The sequence below is a fragment of the Cavia porcellus genome, unplaced genomic scaffold (genome assembly GCF_034190915.1).
Source record: "Cavia porcellus strain 051 isolate PalLab524CR breed Dunkin Hartley unplaced genomic scaffold, mCavPor4.1 scaffold_44, whole genome shotgun sequence".
Lineage (NCBI taxonomy): Eukaryota > Metazoa > Chordata > Mammalia > Rodentia > Caviidae > Cavia > Cavia porcellus.
In genome coordinates, this window is record NW_026947527.1 from 5938211 (window position 1) to 5950935 (window position 12725).

The window sequence follows — 12725 nt, forward strand, 5'->3', positions numbered from 1 at the left end:
TAACACACACCCATACAATGCGCACCACCCCGTGATGTTTTTCTTACTGCTACTAGTGAATCTAATGTAACACACACCCATACAATGCGCACCACCCCGTGATGTTTTTCTCACTGCTACTAGTGAATCTAATGTAACACACACCCATACAATGCGCACCACCCCGTGATGTTTTTCTCACTGCTACTAGTGAATGTAATGTAACACACACCCATACAATGCGCACCACCCCGTGATGTTTTTCTCACTCCTACTAGTGAATGTAATGTAACACAAACCCATACAATGCGCACCACCCCGTGATGTTTTTCTCACTGCTCCTAGTGAATCTAATGTAACACACACCCATACAATGCGCACCACCCCGTGATGTTTTTCTCACTGCTACTAGTGAATCTAATGTAACACACACCCATACAATGCGCACCACCCCGTGATGTTTTTCTCACTCCTACTAGTGAATCTAATGTAACACACACCCATACAATGCGCACCACCCCGTGATGTTTTTCTCACTCCTACTAGTGAATCTAATGTAACACACACCCATACAATGCGCACCACCCCGTGATGTTTTTCTCACTCCTACTAGTAAATCTAATATAACACACACCCATACAATGCGCACCACCCCGTGATGTTTTTCTCACTCCTACTAGTGAATCTAATGTAACACACACCCATACAATGCGCACCACCCCTTGATGTTTTTCTCACTCCTACTAGTGAAACTAATGTAACACACACCCATACAATGCGCACCACCCTGTGATGTTTTTCTCACTCCTACTAGTGAATCTAATGTAACACACACCCATACAATGCGCACCACCCCGTGATGTTTTTCTCACTCCTACTAGAGAATGTAATGTAACACACACCCATACAATGCGCACCACCCCGTGTTTTTCTAACTCCTACTAGTGAATGTAATGTAACACACACCCATACATTGCGCACCACCCCGTGATGTTTTTCTCACTCCTACTAGTGAATCTAATGTAACACACACCCATACAATGCGCACCACCCCGTGATGATTTTCTCACTCCTACTAGTGAATCTAATGTAACACACACCCATACAATGCGCACCACCCCGTGATGTTTTTGTCACTCCTACTAGTGAATGTAATGTAACACACACCCATACAATTCGCACCACCCCGTGATGTTTTTCTCACTGCTACTAGGGAATGTAATGTAACACACACCCATACAATGCGCACCACCCCGTGATGTTTTTCTCACTGCTACTAGTGAATGTAATGTAACACACACCCATACAATTCGCACCACCCCGTGATGTTTTTCTCACTGCTACTAGTGAATGTAATGTAACACACACCCATACAATGCGCACCACCCCGTGATGTTTTTCTCACTCCTACTAGTGCATCTAATGTAACACACACCCATACAAGGCGCACCCCCCCATCATGTTTTTCTCACTCCTACTAGTGCATCTAATGTAACACACACCCATACAATGCGCACCACCCCTTGATGTTTTTCTCACTCCTACTAGTGAAACTAATGTAACACACACCCATACAATGCGCACCACCCTGTGATGTTTATCTCAATCCTACTAGTGAATCTAATGTAACACACACCCATACAATGCGCACCACCCCGTGATGTTTTTCTCACTCCTACTAGAGAATGTAATGTAACACACACCCATACAATGCGCACCACCCCGTGTTTTTCTCACTCCTACTAGTGAATGTAATGTAACACACACCCATACAATGCGCACCACCCCGTGATGTTTTTCTCACTCCTACTAGTGAATCTAATGTAACACACACCCATACAATGCGCACCACCCCGTGATGATTTTCTCACTCCTACTAGTCAATCTAATGTAACACACACCCATACAATGCGCACCACCCCGTGATGTTTTTCTCACTGCTACTAGTGAATGTAATGTAACACACACCCATACAAGGCGCACCACCCCGTGATGTTTATCTCAATCCTACTAGTGAATCTAATGTAACACACACCCATACAATGCGCACCACCCCGTGATGTTTTTCTCACTCCTACTAGTGAATGTAATGTAACACAAACCCATACAATGCCCACCACCCCGTGATGTTTTTCTCACTCCTACTAGTGAATGTAATGTAACACACACCCATACAATGCGCACCACCCCGTGATGTTTTTCTCACTCCTACTAGTGAATGTAATGTAACACACACCCATACAATGCGCACCACCCCGTGATGTTTTTCTCACTGCTACTAGTGAATCTAATGTAACACACACCCATACAATGCGCACCACCCCGTGATGTTTTTCTTACTGCTACTAGTGAATCTAATGTAACACACACCCATACAATGCGCACCACCCCGTGATGTTTTTCTCACTGCTACTAGTGAATCTAATGTAACACACACCCATACAATGCGCACCACCCCGTGATGTTTTTCTCACTGCTACTAGTGAATGTAATGTCACACACACCCATACAATGCGCACCACCCCGTGATGTTTTTCTCACTCCTACTAGTGAATGTAATGTAACACACACCCATACAATGCGCACCACCCCGTGATGTTTTTCTCACTGCTCCTAGTGAATCTAATGTAACACACACCCATACAATGCGCACCACCCCGTGATGTTTTTCTCACTGCTACTAGTGAATCTAATGTAACACACACCCATACAATGCGCACCACCCCGTGATGTTTTTCTCACTCCTACTAGTGAATCTAATGTAACACACACCCATACAATGCGCACCACCCCGTGATGTTTTTCTCACTCCTACTAGTGAATCTAATGTAACACACACCCATACAATGCGCACCACCCCGTGATGTTTTTCTCACTCCTACTAGTGAATCTAATATAACACACACCCATACAATGCGCACCACCCCGTGATGTTTTTCTCACTCCTACTAGTGAATCTAATGTAACACACACCCATACAATGCGCACCACCCCTTGATGTTTTTCTCACTCCTACTAGTGAAACTAATGTAACACACACCCATACAATGCGCACCACCCTGTGATGTTTTTCTCACTCCTACTAGTGAATCTAATGTAACACACACCCATACAATGCGCACCACCCCGTGATGTTTTTCTCACTCCTACTAGAGAATGTAATGTAACACACACCCATACAATGCGCACCACCCCGTGTTTTTCTCACTCCTACTAGTGAATGTAATGTAACACACACCCATACATTGCGCACCACCCCGTGATGTTTTTCTCACTCCTACTAGTGAATCTAATGTAACACACACCCATACAATGCGCACCACCCCGTGATGATTTTCTCACTCCTACTAGTGAATCTAATGTAACACACACCCATACAATGCGCACCACCCCGTGATGTTTTTGTCACTCCTACTAGTGAATGTAATGTAACACACACCCATACAATGCGCACCACCCCGTGATGTTTTTCTCACTCCTACTAGTGAATGTAATGTAACACACACCCATACAATGCGCACCACCCCGTGATGTTTTTCTCACTACTACTAGTGAATGTAATGTAACACACACCCATACAATGCGCACCACCCCGTGATGTTTTTCTCACTACTACTAGTGAATCTAATGTAACACACACCCATACAATGCGCACCACCCCGTGATGTTTTTCTCACTGCTACTAGTGAATCTAATGTAACACACACCCATACAATGCGCACCACCCCGTGATGTTTTTCTCACTGCTACTAGTGAATCTAATGTAACACACACCCATACAATGCGCACCACCCCGTGATGTTTTTCTCACTGCTACTAGTGAATCTAATGTAACACACACCCATACAATGCGAACCACCCCGTGATGTTTTTCTCACTGATACTAGTGAATGTAATGTAACACACACCCATACAATGCCCACCAGCCCGTGATGTTTTTCTCACTGCTACTAGTGAATGTAATGTAACACACACCCATACAATGCGCACCACCCCTGATGTTTTTCTCACTGCTACTAGTGAATGTAATGTAACACACACCCATAAAATGCGCACCACCCCGTGATGTTTTTCTCACTGCTACTAGTGAATGTAATGTAACACACACCCATACAAGGCGCACCACCCCGTGATGTTTTTCTCACTCCTACTAGTGAAACTAATGTAACACACACCCATACAATGCGCACCACCCCGTGATGTTTATCTCAATCCTACTAGTGAATCTAATGTAACACACACCCATACAATGCGCACCACCCCATGATGTTTTTCTCACTCCTACTAGTGAATGTAATGTAACACAAACCCATACAATGCGCACCACCCTGTGATGTTTTTCTCACTCCTACTAGTGAATGTAATGTAACACACACCCATACAATGCGCACCACCCCGTGATGTTTTTCTCACTCCTACTAGTGAATGTAATGTAACACACACCCATACAATGCGCACCACCCCGTGATGTTTTTCTCACTGCTACTAGTGAATTTAATGTAACACACACCCATACAATGCGCACCCCCCCGTGATGTTTTTCTCACTGCTACTAGTGAATCTAATGTAACACCCACCCATACAATGCGCACCACCCCGTGATGTTTTTCTCACTGCTACTAGTGAATCTAATGTAACACACACCCATACAATGCGCACCTCCCCGTGATGTTTTTCTCACTGCTACTAGTGAATGTAATGTAACACACACCCATACAATGCGCACCACCCCGTGATGTTTTTCTCACTGCTACTAGTGAATGTAATGTAACACACACCCATACAATGCGCACCACCCCGTGATGTTTTTCTCACTGCTACTAGTGAATGTAATGTAACACACACCCATACAATGCGCACCACCCCGTGATGTTTTTCTCACTGCTACTAGTGAATGTAATGTAACACACACCCATACAATGCGCACCACCCCGTGATGTTTTTCTCACTCCTACTAGTGAATCTAATGTGACACACACCCATACAATGCCCACCACCCCGTGATGTTTTTCTCACTCCTACTAGTGCATCTAATGTAACACACACCCATACAATGCGCACCACCCCGTGATGTTTTTCTCACTGCTACTAGTGAATCTAATGTAACACACACCCATACAATGCGCACCACCCCGTGATGTTTTTCTCACTGCTACTAGTGAATGTAATGTAACACACACCCATACAATGCGCACCACCCCGTGATGTTTTTCTCACTCCTACTAGTGAATGTAATGTAACACACACCCATACAATGCGCACCACCCCGTGATGTTTTTCTCACTGCTCCTAGTGAATCTAATGTAACACACACCCATACAATGCGCACCACCCCGTGATGTTTTTCTCACTGCTACTAGTGAATCTAATGTAACACACACCCATACAATGCGCACCACCCCGTGATGTTTTTCTCACTCCTACTAGTGAATCTAATGTAACACACACCCATACAATGCGCACCACCCCGTGATGTTTTTCTCACTCCTACTAGTGAATCTAATGTAACACACACCCATACAATGCGCACCACCCCGTGATGTTTTTCTCACTCCTACTAGTGAATCTAATATAACACACACCCATACAATGCGCACCACCCCGTGATGTTTTTCTCACTCCTACTAGTGAATCTAATGTAACACACACCCATACAATGCGCACCACCCCTTGATGTTTTTCTCACTCCTACTAGTGAAACTAATGTAACACACACCCATACAATGCGCACCACCCTGTGATGTTTTTCTCACTCCTACTAGTGAATCTAATGTAACACACACCCATACAATGCGCACCACCCCGTGATGTTTTTCTCACTCCTACTAGAGAATGTAATGTAACACACACCCATACAATGCGCACCACCCCGTGTTTTTCTCACTCCTACTAGTGAATGTAATGTAACACACACCCATACATTGCGCACCACCCCGTGATGTTTTTCTCACTCCTACTAGTGAATCTAATGTAACACACACCCATACAATGCGCACCACCCCGTGATGATTTTCTCACTCCTACTAGTGAATCTAATGTAACACACACCCATACAATGCGCACCACCCCGTGATGTTTTTGTCACTCCTACTAGTGAATGTAATGTAACACACACCCATACAATGCGCACCACCCCGTGATGTTTTTCTCACTCCTACTAGTGAATGTAATGTAACACACACCCATACAATGCGCACCACCCCGTGATGTTTTTCTCACTACTACTAGTGAATGTAATGTAACACACACCCATACAATGCGCACCACCCCGTGATGTTTTTCTCACTACTACTAGTGAATCTAATGTAACACACACCCATACAATGCGCACCACCCCGTGATGTTTTTCTCACTGCTACTAGTGAATCTAATGTAACACACACCCATACAATGCGCACCACCCCGTGATGTTTTTCTCACTGCTACTAGTGAATCTAATGTAACACACACCCATACAATGCGCACCACCCCGTGATGTTTTTCTCACTGCTACTAGTGAATCTAATGTAACACACACCCATACAATGCGAACCACCCCGTGATGTTTTTCTCACTGATACTAGTGAATGTAATGTAACACACACCCATACAATGCCCACCACCCCGTGATGTTTTTCTCACTGCTACTAGTGAATGTAATGTAACACACACCCATACAATGCGCACCACCCCTGATGTTTTTCTCACTGCTACTAGTGAATGTAATGTAACACACACCCATAAAATGCGCACCACCCCGTGATGTTTTTCTCACTGCTACTAGTGAATGTAATGTAACACACACCCATACAAGGCGCACCACCCCGTGATGTTTTTCTCACTCCTACTAGTGAAACTAATGTAACACACACCCATACAATGCGCACCACCCCGTGATGTTTATCTCAATCCTACTAGTGAATCTAATGTAACACACACCCATACAATGCGCACCACCCCATGATGTTTTTCTCACTCCTACTAGTGAATGTAATGTAACACAAACCCATACAATGCGCACCACCCTGTGATGTTTTTCTCACTCCTACTAGTGAATGTAATGTAACACACACCCATACAATGCGCACCACCCCGTGATGTTTTTCTCACTCCTACTAGTGAATGTAATGTAACACACACCCATACAATGCGCACCACCCCGTGATGTTTTTCTCACTGCTACTAGTGAATCTAATGTAACACACACCCATACAATGCGCACCCCCCCGTGATGTTTTTCTCACTGCTACTAGTGAATCTAATGTAACACCCACCCATACAATGCGCACCACCCCGTGATGTTTTTCTCACTGCTACTAGTGAATCTAATGTAACACACACCCATACAATGCGCACCTCCCCGTGATGTTTTTCTCACTGCTACTAGTGAATGTAATGTAACACACACCCATACAATGCGCACCACCCCGTGATGTTTTTCTCACTGCTACTAGTGAATGTAATGTAACACACACCCATACAATGCGCACCACCCCGTGATGTTTTTCTCACTGCTACTAGTGAATGTAATGTAACACACACCCATACAATGCGCACCACCCCGTGATGTTTTTCTCACTCCTACTAGTGCATCTAATGTAACACACACCCATACAAGGCGCACCCCCCCATGATGTTTTTCTCACTCCTACTAGTGCATCTAATGTAACACACACCCATACAATGCGCACCACCCCTTGATGTTTTTCTCACTCCTACTAGTGAAACTAATGTAACACACACCCATACAATGCGCACCACCCTGTGATGTTTATCTCAATCCTACTAGTGAGTCTAATGTAACACACACCCATACAATGCGCACCACCCCGTGATGTTTTTCTCACTCCTACTAGAGAATGTAATGTAACACACACCCATACAATGCGCACCACCCCGTGTTTTTCTCACTCCTACTAGTGAATGTAATGTAACACACACCCATACAATGCGCACCACCCCGTGATGTTTTTCTCACTCCTACTAGTGAATCTAATGTAACACACACCCATACAATGCGCACCACCCCGTGATGATTTTCTCACTCCTACTAGTCAATCTAATGTAACACACACCCATACAATGCGCACCACCCCGTGATGTTTTTCTCACTGCTACTAGTGAATGTAATGTAACACACACCCATACAAGGCGCACCACCCCGTGATGTTTATCTCAATCCTACTAGTGAATCTAATGTAACACACACCCATACAATGCGCACCACCCCGTGATGTTTTTCTCACTCCTACTAGTGAATGTAATGTAACACAAACCCATACAATGCGCACCACCCCGTGATGTTTTTCTCACTCCTACTAGTGAATGTAATGTAACACACACCCATACAATGCGCACCACCCCGTGATGTTTTTCTCACTCCTACTAGTGAATGTAATGTAACACACACCCATACAATGCGCACCACCCCGTGTTGTTTTTCTCACTCCTACTAGTGAATGTAATGTAACACACACCCATACAATGCGCACCACCCCGTGATGTTTTTCTCACTGCTACTAGTGAATGTAATGTAACACACACCCATACAATGCGCACCACCCCGTGATGTTTTTCTCACTGCTACTAGTGAATGTAATGTAACACACACCCATACAATGCGCACCACCCCGTGATGTTTTTCTCACTCCTACTAGTGAATCTAATGTAACACAAACCCATACAATGCGCACCACCCCGTGATGTTTTTCTCACTCCTACTAGTGCATCTAATGTAACACACACCCATACAAGGCGCACCCCCCCATGATGTTTTTCTCACTCCTACTAGTGCATCTAATGTAACACACACCCATACAATGCGCACCACCCCTTGATGTTTTTCTCACTCCTACTAGTGAAACTAATGTAACACACACCCATACAATGCGCACCACCCTGTGATGTTTATCTCAATCCTACTAGTGAGTCTAATGTAACACACACCCATACAATGCGCACCACCCCGTGATGTTTTTCTCACTCCTACTAGAGAATGTAATGTAACACACACCCATACAATGCGCACCACCCCGTGTTTTTCTCACTCCTACTAGTGAATGTAATGTAACACACACCCATACAATGCGCACCACCCCGTGATGTTTTTCTCACTCCTACTAGTGAATCTAATGTAACACACACCCATACAATGCGCACCACCCCGTGATGATTTTCTCACTCCTACTAGTCAATCTAATGTAACACACACCCATACAATGCGCACCACCCCGTGATGTTTTTCTCACTGCTACTAGTGAATGTAATGTAACACACACCCATACAAGGCGCACCACCCCGTGATGTTTATCTCAATCCTACTAGTGAATCTAATGTAACACACACCCATACAATGCGCACCACCCCGTGATGTTTTTCTCACTCCTACTAGTGAATGTAATGTAACACAAACCCATACAATGCGCACCACCCCGTGATGTTTTTCTCACTCCTACTAGTGAATGTAATGTAACACACACCCATACAATGCGCACCACCCCGTGATGTTTTTCTCACTCCTACTAGTGAATGTAATGTAACACACACCCATACAATGCGCACCACCCCGTGATGTTTTTCTCACTCCTACTAGTGAATGTAATGTAACACACACCCATACAATGCGCACCACCCCGTGATGTTTTTCTCACTGCTACTAGTGAATGTAATGTAACACACACCCATACAATGCGCACCACCCCGTGATGTTTTTCTCACTCCTACTAGTGAATCTAATGTAACACACACCCATACAATGCGCACCACCCCGTGATGATTTTCTCACTCCTACTAGTGAATCTAATGTAACACACACTCATACAATGCGCACCACCCCTTGAAGTTTTTCTCACTCCTACTAGTGAATGTAATGTAACACACACCCATACAATGCGCACCACCCCGTGATGTTTTTCTCACTCCTACTAGTGAATCTAATATAACACACACCCATACAATGCGCACCACCCCTTGATGTTTTTCTCACTCCTACTAGTGAAACTAATGTAACACACACCCATACAATGCGCACCACCCTGTGATGTTTTTCTCACTCCTACTAGTGAATCTAATGTAACACACACCCATACAATGCGCACCACCCCGTGATGATTTTCTCACTCCTACTAGTGAATCTAATGTAACACACACCCATACAATGCGCACCACCCCGTGATGTTTTTGTCACTCCTACTAGTGAATGTAATGTAACACACACCCATACAATGCGCACCACCCCGTGATGTTTTTGTCACTCCTACTAGTGAATGTAATGTAACACACACCCATACAATGCGCACCACCCCGTGATGTTTTTCTCACTCCTACTAGTGAATGTAATGTAACACACACCCATACAATGCGCACCACCCCGTGATGTTTTTGTCACTCCTACTAGTGAATGTAATGTAACACACACCCATACAATGCGCACCACCCCGTGATGTTTTTCTCACTACTACTAGTGAATCTAATGTAACACACACCCATACAATGCGCACCACCCCGTGATGTTTTTCTCACTGCTACTAGTGAATCTAATGTAACACACACCCATACAATGCGCACCACCCCGTGATGTTTTTCTCACTGCTACTAGTGAATCTAATGTAACACACACCCATACAATGCGCACCACCCCGTGATGTTTTTCTCACTGCTACTAGTGAATCTAATGTAACACACACCCATACAATGCGAACCACCCCGTGATGTTTTTCTCACTGATACTAGTGAATGTAATGTAACACACACCCATACAATGCCCACCACCCCGTGATGTTTTTCTCACTGCTACTAGTGAATGTAATGTAACACACACCCATACAATGCGCACCACCCCTGATGTTTTTCTCACTGCTACTAGTGAATGTAATGTAACACACACCCATACAATGCGCACCACCCCGTGATGTTTTTCTCACTGCTACTAGTGAATGTAATGTAACACACACCCATACAAGGCGCACCACCCCGTGATGTTTTTCTCACTCCTACTAGTGAAACTAATGTAACACACACCCATACAATGCGCACCACCCCATGATGTTTTTCTCACTCCTACTAGTGAATGTAATGTAACACAAACCCATACAATGCGCACCACCCTGTGATGTTTTTCTCACTCCTACTAGTGAATGTAATGTAACACACACCCATACAATGCGCACCACCCCGTGATGTTTTTCTCACTCCTACTAGTGAATGTAATGTAACACACACCCATACAATGCGCACCACCCCGTGATGTTTTTCTCACTGCTACTAGTGAATCTAATGTAACACACACCCATACAATGCGCACCACCCCGTGATGTTTTTCTCACTGCTACTAGTGAATCTAATGTAACACCCACCCATACAATGCGCACCACCCCGTGATGTTTTTCTCACTGCTACTAGTGAATCTAATGTAACACACACCCATACAATGCGCACCACCCCGTGATGTTTTTCTCACTGCTACTAGTGAATGTAATGTAACACACACCCATACAATGCGCACCACCCCGTGATGTTTTTCTCACTGCTACTAGTGAATGTAATGTAACACACACCCATACAATGCGCACCACCCCGTGATGTTTTTCTCACTGCTACTAGTGAATGTAATGTAACACACACCCATACAATGCGCACCACCCCGTGATGTTTTTCTCACTCCTACTAGTGCATCTAATGTAACACACACCCATACAAGGCGCACCCCCCCATGATGTTTTTCTCACTCCTACTAGTGCATCTAATGTAACACACACCCATACAATGCGAACCACCCCTTGATGTTTTTCTCACTCCTACTAGTGAATGTAATGTAACACAAACCCATACAATGCGCACCACCCCGTGATGTTTTTCTCACTCCTACTAGTGAATGTAATGTAACACACACCCATACAATGCGCACCACCCCGTGATGTTTTTCTCACTGCTACTAGTGAATCTAATGTAACACACACCCATACAATGCGCACCACCCCGTGATGTTTTTCTCACTGCTACTAGTGAATCTAATGTAACACACACCCATACAATGCGCACCACCCAGTGATGTTTTTCTCACTGCTACTAGTGAATCTAATGTAACACACACCCATACAATGCGCACCACCCCGTGATGTTTTTCTCACTGCTACTAGTGAATGTAATGTAACACACACCCATACAATGCGCACCACCCCGTGATGTTTTTCTCACTGCTACTAGTGAATGTAATGTAACACACACCCATACAATGCGCACCACCCCGTGATGTTTTTCTCACTGCTACTAGTGAATGTAATGTAACACACACCCATACAATGCGCACCACCCCGTGATGTTTTTCTCACTGCTACTAGTGAATGTAATGTAACACACACCCATACAATGCGCACCACCCCGTGATGTTTTTCTCACTCCTACTAGTGCATCTAATGTAACACACACCCATACAAGGCGCACCCCCCCATGATATTTTTCTCACTCCTACTAGTGCATCTAATGTAACACACACCCATACAATGCGCACCACCCCTTGATGTTTTTCTCACTCCTACTAGTGAAACTAATGTAACACACACCCATACAATGCGCACCACCCTGTGATGTTTATCTCAATCCTACTAGTGAATCTAATGTAACACACACCCATACAATGCGCACCACCCCGTGATGTTTTTCTCACTCCTACTAGAGAATGTAATGTAACACACACCCATACAATGCGCACCACCCCGTGTTTTTCTGACTCCTACTAGTGAATGTAATGTAACACACACCCATACAAT